Here is a 23,732-nt window from a genome sequence, read left to right on the forward strand (position 1 = left end):
TGCTTCTGAAAGGTTTGGTATAATCTCTGTGTAGTTATGTACTTTGCTTTTTTCTTTCTCCCTTACTCAAATATATTTTGTTACAGTACCTAACACACACAAAAAATTAACTTGTGAGTTAATTAAACTGAAGTTTCTGAAATCTAATATTACAGTTAAAATGTTCTCTGTTAAGCATTTAAAAAGTTATGCTCAATTGGCTAAGTTAGACACAGCTAATTGAAAATTCTGAGTCAGGCTGCTTCTGTGAATTGCAGTCTCTTCACTTTGCCCTTTCAAGCAGTAATTCTTTGAGTCTGTACCATGAGGTAGTTTGTATAGAATGATAAAAAATTGTTAGGTGACAAGTTAGCAAATCTTTGAATCCCATACACATCTGGCACTAGCAACTCTGTCACTTAACATTGATTTTCCATCATTTTAAAAATGGGTCTAACTGTGGCAAAAAAAAAATGGCCTAAATGAAAGATCTCTTTATCTTTTTTGAAATGGAATTGTATGAAATAGTTTAACTATAATACAAATACTAATAAAAACGCTCCCAGTAGGATTCCTAATATACATAAAATCTCTTAAATGTAAGCTTTATTATTTGCTTATTCTAATTATTACTGTCTACTCTATAGAGGTCTTCAGCTTCTTAAAGTACTTTAAAAATACTTTGTTAGGGGCATTTGGTGTATGGATTAAATTGCCGCTTGAATGCCTGTATCCCATATTGAAATACTTGGTTCAAGTTCAAGAACAAGTTCAAGCTCAAGCAACTCCTCTGTTTTTGATCCAGCTTCCTGCTAATGTGCACGCTTGGAGGTAGCAGATGATGGCTCATGTACTTGGGCCCCTGTCATCCAATGTGGGATGCTCAGATTGAGTTCTGAGTCCTGACTTCAGCCAGATACAGTCCTAGCTGTTGTAGAATTTTGGGGAGCAAACCAACAGATGGATGAAGGTCCCTCTTCATCTGTCTCTGTCTCTCCCTGTATCTCTATCTTGCAAATAAAATGAAAATTTTAAAAATTATTTTGCAGCTAGTTGCAAAACATGACATTTTCAACAATGCATCACTTAGGATACATATCTAGAATTTTATACTTCATCAAAACTCTTTCTAAAAATATTTTTATAAATTTATTTATTATTTTTAAATATTTCTTTTATTTATTTGAAAGGCGAAGTTACAGAGAGAGGGAGAGATTGATCTTCCATTCACTGATTCACTCCCCAAATGGCTGCTATTTCTGGAGCAAGTCTAAACCAAAGCCAGAGCCAGGAGTTTCTTCTAGGTCTCCCACATGGGAGCAGGGACCCATGCCATCTTCTGCTGCTTTCCCAAGCACATTAGCAGGGTGCTGTATCAGGAGTGGAGCAGGTAGAACTTGAACTGGCACCCATTCTGCTAGCTTAGCAGAATGTGGCTTTACCCAAATTAAATTTTTTTAGTTTTAAAATTTAACAGTCTTTCATATTTTGCAACATTCACTCCACTTGTAGACATTATATACATAGACATATATACTATTTTTTCTTGAATAGGGATATTACCATTACAAAGTGATAGACTCATGAAAATGAACATAACACAGGGAAAGAAGGGTATCTTGTCATGTACATGGAATAATTCAGTGAAGCAACATTTATACTGTATACCAAATACTATTTTAGGGACATAATTCATCTTGTTAACATTTAAAAATATATTTCCAGCTACTCATTATTTAGGGCACACTACCCTTGAGCATCTGCTTTGGGCACAGATCATGATAATGAATGCATGTACAGGGATGATGAGGATAGAGTCAGAGTTTAATTCACTGTTAAAACCCTGGGCCAGCACAGAATGTCTCAGTAAATATGATGAATTAATGACCTTATCCTTCAAAAGTGCCTGCCTAGAGAAGATGTGCCAGGAGTGTTTAAAAGTTTGTGGAAAATGTGTGTTATGAAAAATGATGCGTGTGTTGCAATTATTTTTACAACATATGCACACACAAAAACTCATATTAACTTTGGCAACATATCTGAACAGGATCTATTTTTGGATTCTAAGAAGGATATAATACCAGTTTGAAAAGAGCTCCACTGGCAACAACATGAATTCTGCTATAATTGAAGCAAGAATAAATATATAATGGATGGTGAAGCTTGGGTGCAAAATGGTGATATCATTGATGCTTTATGAAAGTTTATGGGGAAAATGCCCCAAAGCAGCAGTTTACAAATGAATAACTTGTTTTAAGAAGGAACAGGCAATATTGAAGATGAAGACTGCAGTAGCAGAACACATCAATTTAGGTGGAAAATAACTAATCTTTGTGTCATAAGAGGAGAGGACTGGAGATTAACAGCACAAATAATCGTCAATATTATAGACATCTCATTTGGGTCAGCTTACACATTTCTGATGAAAAATAAAAATGAAGAAAACTTTTTGCTCAATGGGTACTAAAACTGTTGCACCCAGATCAGCTGAAAAAAAACAAGAGGAGAGCTTTCAATGGAAATTTTAAATAAGTGGGATGAAAATCCTTCAGCATTTTTTCAAAGAATTATAATGGAGTTGAAGCATGGCTTTACCTGACTGATTCTGAGGACAAAGCACAATCACAGCAGTGGCTACTAAGAGATGGAAATAGTCTAGTCAAAGCAAAAGTGGACTGATCTAGAGCAAAGGTCAGGTCAACAGTTTTTGGTGATGCTCATGATATTTTGCTTGTTGACTTTCTAAGGGACCAAAGTACATTAACATCTGCTTATTCTGAGAGTGTTTTGAGAAAGTTAGTCAAAACTTTTACAAAAAAGCACCTGGGAAAACTTCACCAGAGAGAGCTCTTCTATCATGACAATGATTCTACTCACTCCTTCATCAAACAAGGGCAATTTGGGAGCATTTCTGCCTTCTTTTTGTTCCCTGATCTTAAAAAGTCTGTAAATATGGCATTAATGTGGTTGAATTTCCAGGGCATTCACGTCTTTAGGGATGGACTAAGTGTCTGGTTTAATCACCTATCAATATGTCTTGAGAGGGGTGGAACTTATGTTGACAAGGTAAAGTTTATGTCTTTTATTTTTATCTTTTAATTCCACTTTTCCACAAACTCTTTGAAGTTCCCTCACATAAAAATCACAGTGTTTTAACACTGGTTGTGAGCATTAACAGAGTTAATAATAATAATAATAATAATGGCTTATATTAAATATATCATCTACTATATCCCAAATCAAATCAACTATTCTGTGACAGCACATATAGATAAGGCTATAAGAAATTAAGTGGATTTTGCAGGAAATATGTGAGTGCAGTTGGTCTCTATCCCTGGCTTCTGGCCCAGAAGCCCTAAATTACCCATGATTTCCTGAATGATAGGGGTGTTAGTAGAATTTTTGTTGTAGTACTTGATCTTACCACCCTCTGCTAGCATAGAGCTCTTGAAACCCTTTTAATTTTCTCAGGGACAGTGATGAGAGGGACATCTTTTTCTGATCATAATGAATACCTTCAAATACAGCTGAATTAATGCTAATGAAGTGTTTCTTGGAAAAGGAGGGCTGGTATCCAGATGAAATCACCAAGGGATGAGAGGGTTGGAACTTTCAGTCTCACTTCCAGGAAAGAAAGAAGGGCAGGCAATGGATGGAATGAATAATCAATGTTCAGTTATGCAATCAGCTATGTCTACAAAGTGGTGTCCATAAACCCCTACACCTTAGGATTTGTGGAGCTTCTAGGTTGTCAAATTCATCTACTAATTGGGAGTGTGCCATTCTTCGAACTCCATGGGGAACAGAAGCTCCCATGCCTGGGATGCTTCCAACCTTCTCCCTATGAACCTCTGCAGTTGTATCTTGTGTAATATCCTTTACAGTAAACTAGTCAAGTGTTTCTCTGAGTATTGTGAGCAGTTATAGCAAATTCTTAAACTTGAATAAGGAGTTGTGGGCACCCACACTTTGTTGCCATGTTGGACAACAATTTGGATTACCCAGGGACTTGCAATTGGCAACTGAAGTGGTAGGCAGTTTTACACGACTAAGTATAAAAATTGAATCAATTTTCAGGACATCCAGTTGGTATTTGTAGAGAACTGGTGTGTTCTTTGGTGTGGAAAATCTACGCAGTTTTCAGAAGTGTTTCTGAATACAGAAACCTCTTTTATTCAGGGTGGGGGGGGGTTGGTCACACAGCTTTTCACTTAAGTTAATTGAAATTAAAATTGTAATATTTATACATATGTATATATTTATGATTTTACCTATAAATAAATTTCAAAACCCACAAAAAGAGAAGAGGCTATATAAATTATACAAATTGGCTTGTTTTAGTTCTTGGGAACTTTTTCATGAGTCTTGTATTTATCCAGCCTCAGTAGGGACTGGATTAGAACTGATGGAGCACATAATTCCAACTCACAATATCAAATGCATTTCTGGCTTCACCCTTCTTTCTCTCAGAAATGGTGAGATTACAGTGGCAGATTATTACAAATAAGTCAGTGTCAGTTATTACATGTAAGTCCTTATTGTGAGAACAGTGCTCTGACAATTTCTAAGCAAAGCTCCTTGAAAAGCTCTTTTGTAGTGTGTTTCTTCTATTATTTTTTCCTCAAAGTCTTCTTTTCCTGCTTGTCATATGATGAGTCCTAGAACTAACATATAAAATAAAGCATTCAAGCTGTACTACTGTCTAGTGTTTTGGTTCTAATATTTCTACAGATTTTTTCTTTTACTACCTCTTCTTCCTCCTTTCTATGATGACAATTATAAGACACAGTATTAATATAAATGTAAAATAAGTAGAAAAATATGCAATTAAAGTTTGAAATTCAACTGTACTAACATGACAGTTTTTTTAATGCTTCATATGGTGTTTGCATGTATTCAAAGATGTTCCTTTGATTTTATCAATTGTTTTGAAGTCCCAATTACCAAAAATTTTTATGTCTGAAACTTGGAATGTTTTACATTTTTAAAAATTCAATTCAATATTTAGTGCCAGATATATGAAACGTCTTCCACAAGTACCTGACTTTTTTTTTTTCACTATAAACTATAAAATTGCTACTAAAGTACGTTTGAACCAAGCTGTGGTCTGAATCTTGTGCCCCCTCAAAATGCATATGTTGCAATTTTAACCTTCAAGTTGGTACTTTACAGAGGTAAAGCCTCTGGGAGATGGTAAGAAAAGAGGGCAAAGGGTCATGAGGAGGATTAACATCTTTGCGCAAAAAGACAGAATGAGACCCCTTATCCTTCCCACTATGAGAGGACATAGCAAAATGAGCCAGAAAGTGTGTTCTCACCAGATACTGTCTGATTTATCTTGCACTTTTCAGCCTTTAGAATGGTGAGAAATAAAGGCCCATTGCTTATAAACTACCAAGTTTATGGTATTTTTTTATGGCAGCCAAATGGATGAAAACAAACTTTGTCCTCATATTTCAGAAATATGATTTAAATGCTGTTGGAACCAGAATTCTCTGGTCTGCATTACATATGGGTCATTGAGAAATGTTTGTGAAATTACTTAACATTGAATACAATTTTAACTTGGTTACTATTTTTTTCTGCTCTCAACAGATTGCTCAATTTACCTTAAAGGTGTATATTGGTATGTGTGTAATGGGTAGAGTGAGGCTGTGCCTGTGCCGTGGGCCCCAGCCCTCACCCTTCCCAGTCTGAGATGGCTAATCTGGTCCCAGTGTTAGGGTAGCAAGGGATTACAGGCCTTGGTTTTTCCATATTTAAAGCCAATTTGTATTACTCATTTTGTCCAATCTAAGCTGCCATGTGTCTCTGTGTGAACATAGTTTGAGCACAAATCTGAAAAAAATTATGTTCCTAGACTGAAAACTAGCCTTTTTGTTCATTTCTGATTCAGAATTTATAGGGATCACCAAATGTCCTAAACATGTCTTCTTGACAGCTCTTACAATAAACTGTTGGGTTGGGTACTCAAGTGCTAACAAGGAATGACTGGGCTAAATTGGGTAATTTAGAGAAAGAAGAAGGAAAATGAAGACAGGAAGGATCCTTCGAGAAAAAGTACTGTGATTGATTTTCAGGGAAAGTTGTCTCAAGCTCTGCAGGATTGAGCACAACTTTCATAGACAATATTTACTTTCTAAGCAACTGAAGAACTCAGCATCTTTTCCATATCAAACATATCTAATTTTTAAAAAAGATTTATTTTATTTATTTGAAAGAGTTAGAGAAAGGTAGAGAGAGAGGACTTCCATTTGCTGGTTAACTCCCCAGAAGGCTGCAATGACTGGAGCTGGGCCTATTCGATGCTAGGAGCTTCCTCTGGGTCTCCCACGCTGGTGCAGGGGGTCAAGGAATTGGGCAATCATCCGCTGCTTTCCCAGGTGTTTTACCAGGGAGCAGGATTGGAAGTGGAGCAGCTGGGACTCGAACTGGCACCAATATGGTATACCAGCAATGCAGGTGGTGGCTTTACCTGCTACACCACAGCGCCAGACCCAAACATGCCTAATTTAATAAGCCTCCTGAAACCATACATATACGTGCACATATTTTTTATTATTTTATCTTTTATTTACTTTTTAAGATTTTTTAAGATTTATTTGAAAGGCAGAGTTACAGAGAGATCTTCCATCTGCTGGTTTACTCCCCAAATGTCCACAATGGCCAGGGCTGGTCCTGTCTGAAGACAGGAGCCAAGAGCTTCATCCTGTTCTCCCACATGGGCTCAATGACTTTGGCCATCCTCCTCTGCTTTCTCAGGAGCATTAGCAGGGAGCTGGATCAGAAGTGGTGAGCCAGGACCAGAACCGGTGCATCCATATAGGATGCCTGTACCTCAGGCGATGGCTTTACCTGCTATGCCACAGAACTGGCCTCTATTTTTATCTTTTAGCTGCTATTTGGGTCTCTCCCTTTGTGTTTTTTTTTTGTTAATACCTAAGATATTAATTTGTTATTGGAGTTTATGTTTGATTATACTTTTGAATAACTTTTTTAAAAAAAGATTTATTCATTTATTTGAAAGGTAGGGGGCTGGCGCTGTGGTATAGTGAGAAAAGTCACTGCCTGCAGTGCTGGCATCCCATATGGGCGCCAGTTCTAGCCCCAGCTGTTTCAGTTCCAATCCAGCTCCCTACTGTGGCCTGGGAAAGCAGTAGAAGATGTCCCAAGTGCTTGGGCCCCTGCACTCATGTGGGAAGACCCAGAGGAGGCTTAAAGTTCCTGGTTTTGGATTGGTGCAGCTCCAGCTGTTGCGGCCAGTTGGGGAGTGAACCAGCAGATGGAAGGCCTTTCTCTCTGCCTCTCCTTCTCTGTGTAACTCTGACTTTAAAATAAATATATAAATCTTTAAAAATAAAAGAAAGAAAAGCAGAGTTACACAGAGAGAAAGTGAGACAAAGGGAGAGAGAGATCTTCCATCTGCTGGTTCAGTCCCCAAATGGCCACAATAACCAGGGCTGTGCTAGGCTGAAGTCAGTAGTGAGGAGAGTCTTCCACATGGGTACAGGGGCCCAAAGACTTGTACCTTTCTCTGTTGCTTTCCCAGGTGCGTTAGCTGGGAGCTGGATGGAAAGTGGAGCAGTCAGGACTTGAACTGGTACCCATATGGGATGCCAGTGCTGCAGGCCTTGGCTTTAACCTGCTGTACCACAGTGTCAACCTCTGCTTTTGAATAACTTAATATAAACCATTTACATTAGATGTTGAGTTTTACATATATAATTAAAAATTCTACCATGATTTTGGCAATATTTGACATATTGGAGTCACTTGATCTGGGTTCTCCCCAGCTGTGAAACCTTAGATTTATATACATCAGTGTCCTTCCTCTGTAAGCTAAGGGGATGGGACTGCATCTGTGCTCAGGATGGTTATTGTTCAGTAACTGTACTCTAGAAAGCTATGGAATAGATTTCATGCACTTTCCTAACAGTTTCATTCAAAGTTACTTTTGGAAAAATTTTGCAGCATTCATTTTAAAGCAAAAGTAGATATATTATGAGATAGAATAAAAAAGTAATAGGTTTTTTTTTTTAAGATAAAAACTTAACCTTCAAGGAAATTGTAGTCATCTGACTGGGATAGGTTGGATCCCTCCTCCAACCAAAAAAATTTGTTTGAGATATCAAGACTGATGATGCCTCACACACATGAAGAAAATGTGGGAAGTCTTAAAATGCACATAATGAGCTTTGCCATGGGGTGCTAAGGAGAGTTCCAAGTAGGTCCAAAAATGCCTTGACATGACAGGATGGAAACTGGCTTTGAGTTCTGTGGTAGTTATGGAGTAGGGCATGGGGATGTGTGCATGGTTTGAAGTTCCAGTTGGCCCTAATTAGGGAACATCAGGTCCATATATTGGGAAGAAGATGAAAGGGGAGTGGTGGGCTTAAAAACTGTCAGTAACTAAACATCTAAATTGAGTAAATCTCTTTATCAAAATAATTAGAGTGCTGTACTCCCAAAACACTGCTTACAAGTTTTCAAATATTAAACAAATGTCCTTCCTACTAGTCATACTAGACATATTCATGAAATGAATAATATGTACGTTGTTTCAGATTCTTCAATTAAATCAGTGAGTAATACAGAGCTCTGAGCCATAGTGTAAGTTAAATACTTTTGACACTGTTTCAAATCCAAGGATGAGATGGTAAGTTGTTTCAAACACTTTTTATCCTAACATGCAATTAGTTCATACAAAAATAATATGCACCATTCTCACAGAGAATGGCTGTACTTCATAATTGGCATCTGCGTGAAAGAGGATGGCGCAATTGGTGACACAAAGGATAAATGTCAAAGATAGTATCATTCCATAATTAAGATGAAGAATTAACACTGTACTGTTTTGAAGCCCATACTTTTAGTCTGGTCTGTTCATCTCTGTTTCCTCCTGTAGGAATCACTCTTTGAGTGATCTTGTTTTCCTCCTATAGGATCGCTCTCCGAGTGATCTTGTTTTCACAATAAAGTTGTGTGTGGAAGCATGCTAGCCTGGCGGTTTTTGAAGGAAATTAAATGTGGCCTTTTTTTTTTTTTTTACTTTCTCTGTATTTTTGATACTAAAGTCAGATATGGTGATGAAAAAATGGGAAGGTAATAGAGGAGTAAGGACAAGGATCTGTGTAGGCTTAGAGAGAGAATCTGGAAGCAAAATAAAATTTCAGTTTATTTAGATCCATGTGGTTTAGGTGCTGGTTATAAAGATTGAAGGTTTTGGTTACTAGGAGAAGCATTGTGCTTGGGTTAAAATGTTCATATGCCTTCATTCTGCCAGAGAAGTTGTACAAGAAATCTGTAAACAACAGTGCTGCTGGAGTCATTTGAACAGATCAGTGGAGCAGAAAAAGACTCTGAACTATAAATTAACACCCAGACCAAAGAGGCTTAGGACAATAATTAAAATATCACAGGAATACTTCTGGCCTGGCATGCAGGGAGCTTAAAAGTCTTTGCTGTTTCAGGTATGGAAATCCAAGACTCTGTGGCAAAAAATATCCTAAACAAAGGATCTCTATGAGACCTCAGTGGAAAGAAGGGGCCATCAAAGAAGGATGTACTTTTCTCTGAAGGGTGGAAGGAACTTCCACGAACTTCCAGCCGTGTCAAAATACTGATGGAGTCTGTGGTCACAAAAGGCTTCCAAAGCCTTGGCAGCCCATGGAAAGAGCCTCGGGTGATCACTGACGTCATAGACAAGAGTGCTAATTGTTAAAGGAACAACAGAAGTCACTGTGCACTTATAGGTCCCCACATAGTACCTCTGTCCTTATTGAGTATTGAGTTGTACTATGAGAATTAACTGCAAAACTTGTTTTTTTTTTTTTTTTTTTTACTTTTTTTTTTATTTTTGACAGGCAGAGTGGACAGTGAGAGAGAGAGACAGAGAGAAAGGTCTTCCTTTTGCCGTTGGTTCACCCTCCAATGGCCGCCGCAGTAGCGCGCTGCGGCCGGCGCACCGCACTGATCCGATGGCAGGAGCCAGGTGCTTCTCCTGGTCTCCCATGCAGGTGCAGGGCCCAAGCACTTGGGCCATCCTCCACTGCACTCCCTGGCCACAGCAGAGAGCTGGCCTGGAAGAGGGGCCACCGGGACAGGACCGGTGCCCCGACCGGGACTAGAACCCGGTGTGCCGGCGCCGCAAGGCGGAGGATTAGCCTAGTGAGCCGCGGCGCCGGCCAAAACTTGTTTTGAAACTGTATTCTGTATGTTGTGTGTGTGTGTGCAAACTGATGAAATCTGTACTTAATATAGAATTGGTTCTCTGTATATAAAATCAAACTAAAAATGAACCATAATGAAAAAGGGAATGGGAGAGGGAGTAGAAGGTGGGATAGGAGTCGGGGTGGAAGGTGGGTATGGGGGAAAGAACCACTTTATTTCTAAAGTTGTACCTATGAAAAATGCATTAATCAAATAAAAACTTTAAAAAAAGTCTTTGCTGTATCCTAACAAGCAAAAAGCAAACAAAAACAAAAAAAATTAAATCTGAACAAATTGAAAAAAAAGTTAATGACTGTTCTTGGATCTATCATAGAGGTACAAACTATTGTGCCTAAAACTGGGGAGATAAGCAGAAAGGTATGGAGAATAATCATTTTCTGGAGCAGAAATCCACAAACAGAAATCTCCATGAACAAGTATCGAGGCTAGACAACTTAAACTGTAGTTGATTATTTATGGTGGCTCAGTGTGGAAATACTGAGATAAAAACTCAGTCCAAATTATAGGGGAGCCCTCCCATTTTGGTGGATTTTACATCTAGCAGCTATAAAAGGTCCTCACAGTGAATATCAGAGAAAAATTCCTTTATATTTCTAGAAGGAGGAGAGGAAAAGGAATAATTTTGAAATATACCTGAGCATTTTGTTCTTTGTAATTAGGCCTTTCTGCAGGGGAAGTTATTTTATCAGAGTCTAATGTACTAGGCTAATCTACTAGGAGACTAACCTACCTTAAATAAAAGGAATATATGACTCAAATTTCCCCCCTCACCAGTCTTCCACATGGATGAGAGGAAATATCCAACTCTAGCTCATGCTAGCCATTCTTTCTCAGCTAATGAAGGGGCACTGAGAGGCACTTGTGAAATTCACAGTCCAGAATCTCAGGTTACAAAAGACTGATCTCCCATACCAGGACTAAAGAATGCCCCCCCAGTCCATACTACCAAAAAATTACTAAAGGCCTGTTTAACACAGGTCCTGTTATGGAGCATGTTTTATATTCCTATTAATAAAAACTGACAAGGCTTATTAAAAGCCAATCCCAATACCTACCCTTGACATTTTGAAGAGATCTGACAAGCATCAAAACCAGACTGATATGGAAGGGTATTGGAATTATCATACCATCAATTTAAAAAGTGTAATTATAAGTATGATGCTAAGGGATTTAATGGAAAAAGTAGACAGCATGATGAGCAGATGGATAGTATTAATAGACGGACAGAAATTCCAAATTAAAAAGACATGCTAGATATAAGAAACTGTATCAGGGATGAAAAATGCCTTTGCTAGTCTCATTAGTAGACTGGACCTAGCTAAAGAACAAGTCTCTGAACTTAAGGATAGGACAATAGAAACGTATAAAACTGAAAATCAAAGGGATAAAAGACTAAAAAAAGAAAACCAGAATAATATATCAAGGAACTGTGGAATAACTACAAAAGGTTAACAACAGAAAAAGGAATAAAGAAACAGAAGAAATTTTTGGAGAAACCAAACAACAGATCCAGAAAGCTCAGAGTTTACCAAGCTGGATAAGTGGGAATGGAAAGAAGATCCTCCTAGGTATATCATTTTCAAGATATGGAAAATAAAAGATAAAGGAGAAACCCTAAAAAAATTAGGAGAAAGGAAAGTACCTTTTCCATAGAAGAGCAACAATAATAATTACATCCAAGCTTTTCTCATAAACTGTGCAGCTAAAAGGAGTGGGTAGGCTATCACAAAGTTGGAAAATAAAACCCTATGTTGCAAAACAAAACCAGCAAACCTAGACCTCTCTACTATGTGAAATTATCCTTTAAAACAGAAAGAAATTCTTTCTCAATGACCACAAACTCAGTAAACTAGATGAAACAGACTAATTCATTGAAAGGCAAAATCTGTCAAAAGTTCCACAAACAATCTGGATAGGCCTACATCTATAGAGAAATCAAATCAATATTCAATAGCCTTCCAATGCAGACAGTACCAGGCCCAGATGGGTTAATTGCTAAATTGTACCACACATTTAAGGAAAAGATTGTACAAATTCTCTACAATCTCTTATAGAATACATAAGTAAAAGAAATACTTCCTATTTCCTCCTATGAGGCCATGATTACCACGATACTAAACTATACAAAGATTTTACAAGAAAACTACAGACCAATAGATCTCATGAACAAAAATGCAAAAATCCTCAGCAACATATTACCAAACTGAATCCAAAGAGGTATAAGAAGAATTTTACACCATAACCAAGTATGATTTACCTAAGGTTTGCAAGGCTGGTTCAATATTTGACAATAAAATGATATAATTTCACATCAGCAATCTAAAGAATTAAGATTACATTATCATATCAACAGAGGCAGAAAAAACGTTGACAAAATCCACTCATGATTAAAAAAAAAAAAACTAAGAGCAAACTAAGACTAGAGTAAACCTTCTTGAAATTGATAAAAAAAATCTACAAAAACCTTATAGCTAATATACATAATCATAAGAAACTGGAAGCTACCCCAGTAAGATTAGGAACTTTAAGTTGGAAAACTTAGCTAATGCAATAAGACATGAAAAGGAAATAAAACACATACATATTGGGAAGTAGAAAATTAAACTATTTTGTTTGGAAATGCCATAATTATGTAAAAATTAAATTGAATCACAAAAAACTTCTGGAACTAATAAAATTTTATGATATAAAGTTAACATGAAAAATAATTTTTCTATATATCAGCAGTGAACAAGTGAAATTTGAAATTAAAAACATACTTCCACTTACCTTAGCAACACACAATTGAAAATTTTTTTTAAACTTTTATTTAATGAATATAAATTTCCAAAGTACAGCTTATGGATTACAATGGCTTCCCCCTCCCATAACTTCCCTCCCACCCGCAACCCTCCCCTTTCCCGATCCCTCTCCCCTTCCATTCATATCAAGATTCATTTTCAATTCTCTTTATATACAGAAGATCAGTTTAGTATATATTAAGTAAAGATTTCAACAGTTTGCCCCCATATAGCAACACAAAGTGAAAAAATACTGTTGGAGTACTAGTTATAGCATTAAATAACAGTGTACAGCACAACAAATGAAAATCTGATTATAATAAAATATGTGCAGATACTATAGGAGGAAAATGTTATAAGTGTGATGAAAGAAGTAGGAGGAAAACTAAGTAAATTGGGGAGATTCTCCATGTTTATAGATCAGGAGCCTCAATATTGTCAAGATTTCAGTTATTCTCAACTTGATATGGTAAATCAATATGCAATCTTAGTAAAAATTCTAGGAAGGGACTTTGTAGCTATCAATAAAGTCATCCTAAAATTTATATTGCAAGGCCAAAGACCTATAATAGCCTTTCAATATAAAATAATACATTTGGAGGACTAACACTACTTAATTACAAGACATGTAATGCTGCAGTAATCAAGACAGTGTGGTGTTGGTGACAAAAAATAGACAAACAGATAAATGGAACAGAACAAGTAACTCAGAAAGAGATCAATATACATAACTATAACATTTTCAACAAAGTTACAAAGCCAATTCAATGGAGCAAAGATAGTCCTCAACAAGTCGTACTGAAACAACTGGACATCTGTACGCATAATAAATGAAACTGGACATAGACTTTACATCTTTTACAAAAATTAACTCAAAATGTGTCACAGACCTAAGTGTAAAATACAAAACCACACAACCTCTATGAGACAATCTAGGAGATGACCTTGAGTATGGTGATGACATTTCGGACGTAACACAAAACCATGAACCATAAGAGAAACAATTGATAAGATAGACTTAATTAAAATTAAAAACCGGTGGTCTAGCTCCATGCTAGTGTGCCTGGGAAAGCATCAGAAGATGATCAAAGTCCTTTCGTCCCTGCACCCACATTGGAGACCCAGAAAAAGCTCTTGGCTCCTGACTTCAGCCTGGCTCCTGTTGTTGTGGCCATTTGGGGAGTGAAGCAATGGATGGAATCTCTCTCTCTCTCATAGCTCTGCCTTTCACATGAAGAAAAAAGTAAATGTTTAAAAACAACCAACCTGTGGTTTGTGAAAGATGTCAAGGGAATGAATATAGAAGCCACAGACTGAGAGAAAACATTTTCAAAATATACAAAGAATTCTTCAAACAATAGGAAGACAAGCAACCCAATTGAAAATATGCAAAAGACCTGCAAAGACACCTCATCAAAGAAGAGCAAAAGACCTGCAAAGACGCCTCACCAAAGAAGATAGACAGATGGCAAGTAAATGTATGTCATTAGGGAACTCCATAATTAAACACTAATGAGATACAAATACACACCAATTAGAATGGTTGCTGGTGAAGACGTGGAGCGAAAAGAACTCATTATTCATTGCTACTTGGAATGAAAAATGGTGCAGCCACTTTGAAGACAGTTGGTCAGTTTCTTAGAAGACAAAAGACCATATGATATAGTAGTTATGCTCTTTTTTACACCCAATATTGTTGAAAATTTATGCTCATACAAAAACCTGCATGTGAATGTTTATAGCAGCTTTGCTCATAATTTCCAAATCTTGGCAGCAATCAACATGTCATTCATGTGAATGAAAGTGAATGGGGGCTGGCGCCGCTGCTCAATGGGCTAATCCTCCGCCTTGCGGCGCCAGCACACCGGGTTCTAGTCCCGGTCGGGGCGCCGCATTCTGTCCTGGTTGCCCCTCTTCCAGGCCAGCTCTCTGCTATGGCCCGGGAGTGCAGTGGAGGATGGCCCAAGTGCTTGGGCCCTGCACCCCATGGGAGACCAGGAGAAGCACCTGGCTCCTGGCTTTGGATCAGCGTGGTGCACCGGCCGCGGCAGCCATTGGAGGGTGAACCAATGGCAAAGGAAGAACTTTCTCCTCTCTGTCTCTCTCTCACTATCCACTCTGCCTGTCAAAAAAAAAAAAAAAAAAAAAAAAAAAAAAAAAAAAAAAAAAAAAAAGAAAGTGAATCGGAAAATAAAATATGGCATACTAGATGATAGAAAAAAACTTATGAAAGTCTGCAATACTTGGGAGACCAGGAGAAGCACCTAGCTCCTGTCTTTGGATCAGCACGGTAAGGCCAGCCGCGAGCGTCGGCCACGGCAACCATTGGAGGGTGAACCAATGGCAAAGGAAGACCTTTCTCTCTCTCTCACTGTCCACTCTGCCTGTCAAAAAAAAACTATTTGAAAAATCTATTTATTTTAATTTGAAAGGCAGAAAGAGACACAGAGAGATAGAGAGAGAGAGTTAACGTTCATGAGTTTACTCCCCGTAAGCCTGCAAAAGTCAGAGTTGGTTCAGGCCAAATTTAGAGGCCTGGAATTAAGTCTGGATCTTCCACATGAGTGGCAGGGGCACAATTTCTTGAACCACACCTGCTGCTGCTCAGGGTGCACACAAACAGGAAGCCGGATCAGAAGCAGAGTAACCAGAACTCAAGCCAGGCACTCCAAAATGGGACATGGGCATCTCAAGTGATAGTTTAATTTTTACTCCAGGCACCCAGAGCTAGTTATAGAATTTCATGTTGCCAATGAAAAACAAAAAGTTGGTCTGTACATTAAAGCATAAAACATATAAAGGAGTTATTGTGGTGGGAGGAGGGAACTATTCTAAAAGGGATGTGCTCAAAGCCTAAGCCACAAGTGTCTCAGGGAAGAAATGAGTATGTAAAGCTTTTATATAGAAAGATGTAGGAGATTGAAAACTGCTGGTGGTGAAAGGGTTTTGAAACTTTACAAATCAAATATTGCAAAAACAAGAAAGCTAATGCAAGAAATGTTAGAGGTTAAGCACATGAGTCAAGTTCTTAATGTGTGATGGATCTTAGCAAAGGAATGCCATTCTTTTTGTACTGTTATGCTATCCCTGCCCAGTTAACAAAGTCTACTTAAGATTTAATTATTTTCTTGGTTGGCTAGAATATATTATAATAAGTACAAGTTAGAGTTGAATTACTAAATAGGTCAGTTGTTTTGACACATACTTGAAAATTCTATCAAGGGACCAGATCACAATTTTTTAAAAAAAGATTTATTGATTTGAAAGTCAGAATTAGAGAGAGAGAGAGAGAGAGAGAGATTGATTCACTCCCCAAAGGGCAGCAACAGCAAGGGCTGAAGTCAGAAGCCAGGAGCTTCATCAGGATCTTCAACATATGTGTAGGGGCCCAAGCACATGGACCATCTTCCATTGCATTCCCAGGCACATTAGGATGGAGCTGGATTGGAAGTGGAACAGCCAGGATTTGAACCAGTGCCCATATGTGATGCTGGCACTGCAGATGGCTGTTTAACCTGCTACACCAGAGAATCAGCTCTCAGACCATATTTCTTATCACAACTAGAAATTTTGCAAACATATATGCTTGGGCATAAGAAAGACTAAAGATTTACTTATTCATATAGTGTTTTTGTGTACATTTGCCACATTCCAGCTCCAAATTGGGAGTTAACAGATTAAAAAAATTGAATTAAAGGATTTTTTTTTTAGTAAAAGGAGCTCCTAATCTATGTAGTTATAAAATATATGTAAGCAAAACAGCAGTGCCTATTTTTTTGAATACTAGACTTCTCTTATTTTTGAGACAGTTGGTTTAATGCTAATTCTTTTGCTTTGTAAGTGGGAATTTGTATCATGGCTCTTTAAAAACCTGGTCTTGATTTAGTTCTCCCTGTTTGTTTATTTTCTTTGTCTGAGGTGCCATTGACTGGATGAAGGCCTTGTCATTTTCTTTCCTGTAATGTCATAATAATATCTTGTTATTCAAATCAAATGCCCCTCCCACTCTGAAATAAACTGTTTCACACGTGAGTATGTTTACAGAGCACAACTGCATATGTTTTTCATTTACATGACTAATCTAACTTTATAGTAAACATAGAATCAAAAAATTCCTGTGAGACATTCTCTGATCTTTCTCAACGGGAAATGACTGAGATTAATCTGTATTCCTCTTCCTTCTATTCTTATTTTTATTTATTTATTTATTTGACAGGTAGAGTTATAGACAATGAGAGAGAGACAGAAAGGTCTTCCTTCCGTTGTTCACTCTCCAAATGGCTGCCATGGCTGTCGCTGTGCCGATCTGAAGCCAGGAGCCAGGTGCTTCTCCTGGTCTCCCATGCGGGTGCAGGGCCCAAGCACTTGGGCCATCCTCCACTGCCCTCCCGTCCCACAGCAGAGAGCTGGACTGGAAGAGGAGCAACTGGGACTAGAACCGGCACCCATATGGGATGCAGGCACTGCAGGCAGAGGATTAACCAAGTGAGCCACAGCGCCGGCCCCCTTCTATTCTTTTGAGGAAAGGGACATAGTGGTGAAGAAACTTGGAACATATGCCTGCCTTTTCCCCTCATCCTCCTTGGCCACCACAGGTCATTTTGACTTTGGGAAGGGGCCAAGAAGTTTCAAGATGAACAGTAGGGTCTAGGGAAGAGAAGAAATGAAGAGGAGGAACCAAGAAATAGAAAAGCAAATGAGTTTGTCAAAGTATTGGCCTCAGCTGTATACAATTATGCTGTTCTATAACTTGTGAGGATCTTGGAGTTTTTCATGAGTAACACCTACCTTAATACAGGCTGTGTTCCTCCTCTTTCCTTGTAATTCATCAGGTGTCTTTTATTCTCCCACACCCACTTCATTGCTTCACAGATTATGTCATTTTACATCTGCTATTATTGTATTTGTTTTTTCCCCCAACTAATCCTCAAGTAACACACCAGGCTCTATGTGAAGGGGGATGTGAAGTCACTTTCTCTACTCTTCTCGAGTGGATTTTTTGTAATGATTTCCTGAAGTGGGTTTTGATGATACACAAATGACAAGATTTATTTAATTATTTTTTTATTTAAAAATTTATTTTCCAGAGGTTTTTAAATTGTTAAATAACATTTTAATAAAATACAATACACATACCACGAATTGCACATAAGTGTGGAAATAAATGAGTTTTTGGTCCTCTGATCATACTCATAACCAACATCCAAATTAAGAATAAGATATTACTAGTACCCCAGGAGTCCTCACTATTCCCTGCCTCCATTTTTTTGGGTAACATGAGAAAGAGTATATTTTCATTTATATGGTATGATTTAGTGAAGTAGTATTTATAACTATATATCAAATAATATGATACACACACAATTTTACACTCTATGTATATTAATTATCACAAATAAGAAAATATGTGATATTTATATTTTTCAGTATTACTCATTTCACTTAATGAAATGCATCAATTTTGTTGCAAATGTCAGGATCTCATTCTTTTTAATTGGTAAGGTTCCACCACATTTTCTTTATCCATTCATCAACTGATGGACATGTAGGTTGATTCTATATCTTAGCTACTGTGAATTGAGCTTCTATAAACATGAGAGAGTAAATAACTTTTTCATATGATGATTTCAGTTCCTTTGGATATATTCCCGAGAGTGAGATAGCTGAGTCATATGGAAGATATATCTTCAGTTTTCTGAAGAGTCTCCATAATGGTTTTCATAAGGATTATACCAATTTTCATACACACAAACAGTGTATTAGGGCACCTTTTTATTGACATTCTCACCAGCATTTGTAATTTTTTGATTTTTGGATGATAGCCATTCAAAATTCAGTGAAGTGAAACCTCATTGTGATTTTTATTTGTATTTCCCTGTTGACTTTTTTCATGTGTCTATTGGCCATTTGTGTTTCATCCTTTGAAAAATGCCTGTTCATGTCCTTTGCTCATTTCTTAATTGGATTGTTCATTTTATTGTTGAGTTTCTTGAACTCCTTATATATTCTGGACATTAATCCTTTGTCAAATGCATAGTTTGCAAATATTTTCTCCCATTCTGTCAGTTGCCTCTTGCCTCTTCACTTTGTTAAGTGTTTCCTTTGCAATACAGAAGTGTCTTAGCTTGAAGTAATCCCATTAGTCTATTTTTGTTTTATTACCTGTGCTTGTAGGGTCTTATCCAAGAAATAATTGCCTAGGCCAGTAACTTTCAGTGTTTCCTCTATGTTTTCCTCTAATATTTTAATGGTCTTAAGTTTAGATCATTGACCCACTGTGAGTTTATTTTTGTATAGGATGTAAGATAGGGGTTTTGTTTCAAACTTCTGCATATGAAATCCAGATTTCCCAAAACCATTTTTTGAAAAGACTGTCCTTTCTTTTAAAAATTTTTTTTATATTTATTTGACAGGTAGAGTTATAGACAGTAAGAGAGAGAGAGAGAAAGGTCTTCCTTCCATTGATTCACCCCCCCCAAATGGCAGCCACAGCTGGTGCTGTGCTGATCCAAAGCCAGGAGTCAGGTGATTCTCCCCTGAGGGTTCAGGGGCCCAAGCACTCAGGCCATCCTCCACTGCCCTCCCGGGCCACCGCAGAGAACTGGACTGGAAAAGGAGCAACCAGGACTAGAACCTGGTGCCCATATGGGATGCCAGCACTGCAGGCGGAGGATTAACCAAGTGAGTCATGGCACCTGCCCCCAAACTGTCCTTTCTCCAGAGAATGATTTTAGTTTGTTTGGCAAAGATTAGTTGGTTGTAGATGTATGATAAACTTATGGGATTTCTATTCTGTTTCATTGATCTGCGTGTCTATTTTTGTGCTAGTATCAGGCTGTTTTGATTATGACAGTACATCAGTAATTCTAGAAATCTGGTGTTGCCGTTGATTTCTCTACAATGTTGCAGTGGGTTCGTTTCTGAGAAGAGCAGCGTGGTGGGGGCAAGAGGCGCGGAGTCAACACACAGACCCCGGGAGTCGGGTGAGGGCAGGCTTGAGGCGAGCAGCCCTCAGACTCGTTTATTACAGTTGATACAACAGCTTATATAGCCAAGACCAGCCAATCTGGTCAAGGGGCGGTCTATACCCCAACCAATCACAGCCTGTTGCCAGGCAGTTTCCAGAGCCAACCAATCACAGCCTGTCGCCAGGCAGTTTCAAATCCATCCAATCACAGCCTGTCGCCAGGCAGTTTCCAGAGCCAGGTGGGTTTCAAAGCCATTCCTGACTAACTGACGCTCGCTTGCCAGTGGCCACCTTGGCATGGCCTTCTCATTCCACTACAATCTGGTATTATGATGTCTCTGGCTTTGTTTTTATTGTTTAAGATTGCTTTGGAGGCTGATGTTGTGGCATAGCTGTTAAAGCCACTTGCTGTGATGCTGGCATGTGATATGAGTGTGGGTTCATCTCTTGGCTGCTCCACTTCCAATCTAGCTGCTAATGGCCTGGGAAAAGCAATGGAAGATGGCTCAAGTCTTTGGACTTCTGCCACCCACATGATTGCAGAGGTTTTTTAAAAAAGAAACAATGAAACATCTACTTTAAGTTAGAATTTAATTGACTGGAACTCTCAAGTCACTTTTTCTACTCTCCATTTAGTTTGCAGAGAAAAGTACTGTGACTGTGACAGGTAAACAACTAATATGAGGAACATGCTTAAACAACACTCTGAAAATTCTTAAACCTGATTTATTCAGTTCTTTACAGTTGACATTTCCATAAGTGATTTGTGCAATGAAAACTAATGTTCAGAATTAATCATCAAGGAAAACAGTTTTTTTACTAAGCACTCTCATCAATAAAAAAGAAATGTTGCAATATTTTAGAAGAGTGATTTTTTCATAGCAATGTTAATAAAAAGTTTGCAGTTACTGAACTCTCTGATTACCACAGAGCAATGAATTCTTTCACATGCTATCGAATTTTTTTTCATATGTGACCTAAGATAGTTAATGCGTGATAATAGTTGAGAGAGACTTTTTGAAAAGGATTTATTTATTTAATTGTAAGGCTATGTTAGAGAGAGAGAGAGAGAGAGAGAGAGAGAGAGAGAGAGAGAGATCTTCCACCTGCTGGTTCACTCCCTAAATGTCCACAATAACTGGAGCTGGGCCAGGCTGAAGGCAGGAGCCAGCCTCTTCTTCCAGGTCTCCGACATGAATGCAAGGGCCCAAGCTCTTGGGCTATTTTCTGCTGCTTTCCCAGATGCATTAGCAGATAGCTGGATCAGAAGTGGAGCAGCTGGCACTCAAACTGATGCCCATGTGGAATGCTGGCACTGCAGACAGTGACTTAACCTAGTATGCCACAGCGCTGGCCCCTTGAGAGAGATTTTGTATCAAAAGAGGTAAGAATCTTTCTCACTTGGCATATCTACTTCTTAGAAAATAGTATAAGTATTTTTGGACATGAAAGTAAAATAGAAATTTCTACTTCAGACTACCAACTTAAATATAAATCAGTAACTAATTTAGGGGTTTATTTAACTCAGAATAAAATTTAGCCTCTATATGAGAAAGAAAATAATTACATAGTTGTATAAAGGGGTCCAAAGGGGTTTTCCCTTATAGTATATCAGGATAAAAAGGTAAAGGAAATAATAGAGAAATAGAAGAGTAAATTTTACTATATAAAATGTAAATCATCCAAAACTAATAGGTGGAAATACATAATTAAAGTCTGAGGAAAAATAAACACAATTGAAACAAAAAGTAAAAAAGATCAGTGAAGTGAAGAGCTGGTTTGTTGAAAAAAAAAACAGAATTTATACACCATTGGTCCAACTAATAAAAAAAAGAAGTAGAAGACCCAAATCAATAAATCAGTGATGAAAAAGGAAATTTAACAATGGACAACACAGAAATAAAAAGAATCATCTGAAAGAACTACAAATAGCTATATGACAACAAATGGGAAAATCTAGAAAAAATAGATAGATTCCTGGACACATACTGTCTACAAAAATTGAGTCATGAAGATATAGAAAACTTAACTAGGACAGAGATTGAATCACTAATAAAGACCCTCCTGACAAAAAAAGCCCAGGGCCAGATGGCTTCCAGGTTTTTCAAGAAGAACTAATTCTAATTCTTCTCAAGCTATTCAAAACAATTCCCAAACTCCTATGAGGGCAGAATCACCTTAATTCCTAAGCCAGAAAAAGATAAAACACTGAGAGAACTATAGACCATTATCACTGATGAACATAGATACAAACACCCTCAAGAGAATACTAGCTAAGCAAAGTAAACGACACATCTGAAAGATCATTCCCTTGGACCAAGTGGAATTCATGCCTGGCATGTAGTGATGGTTCAACATATGCAAATTAATTAATGTGATACATCACCTTAACAAATTGAGAAATAAAAGGCATAACAATATCAATAGATGCAGAGAAAACATTTTATAAAATACAACATCCTTTCATGATAAAAATCTTAAGCAAACTGAGTGTAGAAGGAACATTCCTCAACACAATCAAAACAGTATATGACAAACCCACAGCTGGCACCATATTGATTGGGAAAATGTTGGAAGCATTTCCACTAAGTTCTGAACCAGAGATGAATGTCCACTTTCACAATTGTTATTCAGTTTAGTTCTGGGAGTTGTAGCCAGAGACATTAGGCAAGAAAAAGAAATTAAAGTGATACAAATTGGAGAGGAGAAAGTCAAATTATCCCTGTTTGCAAATGACATGATTCTACATACAGGGTAACTAAAAGACTACACTGAGAGAATATTGGAACTCATAAGAGAATTTGGTAAAGTGGTAGTACATAAAATCAACACACAAATATCAATAGCCTTTGTATACAAAGACCCCATGGGCAAGAAAGAACCTGTAAGATCAGTACCATACATAATAGCTATAAAAATTAAATAACTTGGAGTAACCGGGAGATAAAAGATTTCTACAATTAAAATTATAAAACATAAAGAAATAGAAGAATACAGAGAAAAAGGAAAAATCTTCCATGTCTGTGGCCTGGAAGAATTAAAAAAACATTAAAATGTCCACATAGCTGAAAGAAACATAGATTCAATGTAATCTCAATCAAAGTAACAACAACATTCTTTTCAGATCTAGGAAAAATAATGTTAAAATTTATATGGAAACACAAGAGACTCCGATTAGCTAAAGCAATCTTAAACAACAAAAACAAAGCTGGAGACATCACAATAACAGATTTCAAGATGCACCACAGGGCAGTTATAATCAAAACAGCCTGGTACTTGCACAATGATACACATGTAGACCAAAGGAAGAGATTGGAAACCCCAGAAATCAATCCAGACATTTACAACTAATCTTTGCTAAAGGAGCCAAAGTCAATCCATGAAAGAGGACAGTCTTGAAGGCGGAGCCAAGATGGCGGATAGTGAGGACGTGCACCGATAGTCTGGAAAATAAAGTTTCATAAAAGTGGAATTACTGTAGCCTCAGGAAAAGATTCAAGAAAAAAACTGCAGAGGAAACGCTTCCGGATCTAGTGGATGTGACACAGAGGACCTACAAGGAGCCCACCGCGTGGAAACCCAACCGCGGGAGCCGAGCCGAAGAATCTCCCCAGTGCAGGAACGAGCAGGAGGTAAGACAAAAGCCTGAGAAACGTGAGACATTAGTGGGGAAAGGCAGAGGCCCCTCCCTCCACTTGAGCAAAACAAAGAGCAGGCACCATTTTACATATGTAAAGCGGCAATGAGTACACAAACTCAGTAACTTTGGGTCTAAG

At 37.8% G+C, this 23,732-nt stretch overlaps 1 long non-coding RNA gene across 1 annotated transcript in view; it reads left to right on the forward strand.

Moving 5' to 3' along the window:
- The window catches only part of LOC133757661 (uncharacterized), a 289,895-nt gene that overhangs the window by 53,346 nt on the left and 212,817 nt on the right, over window positions 1-23,732 (forward strand). The window lies entirely within an intron of this gene.

This window comes from Lepus europaeus, chromosome 4 (assembly GCF_033115175.1).
Source record: "Lepus europaeus isolate LE1 chromosome 4, mLepTim1.pri, whole genome shotgun sequence".
NCBI lineage: Eukaryota > Metazoa > Chordata > Mammalia > Lagomorpha > Leporidae > Lepus > Lepus europaeus.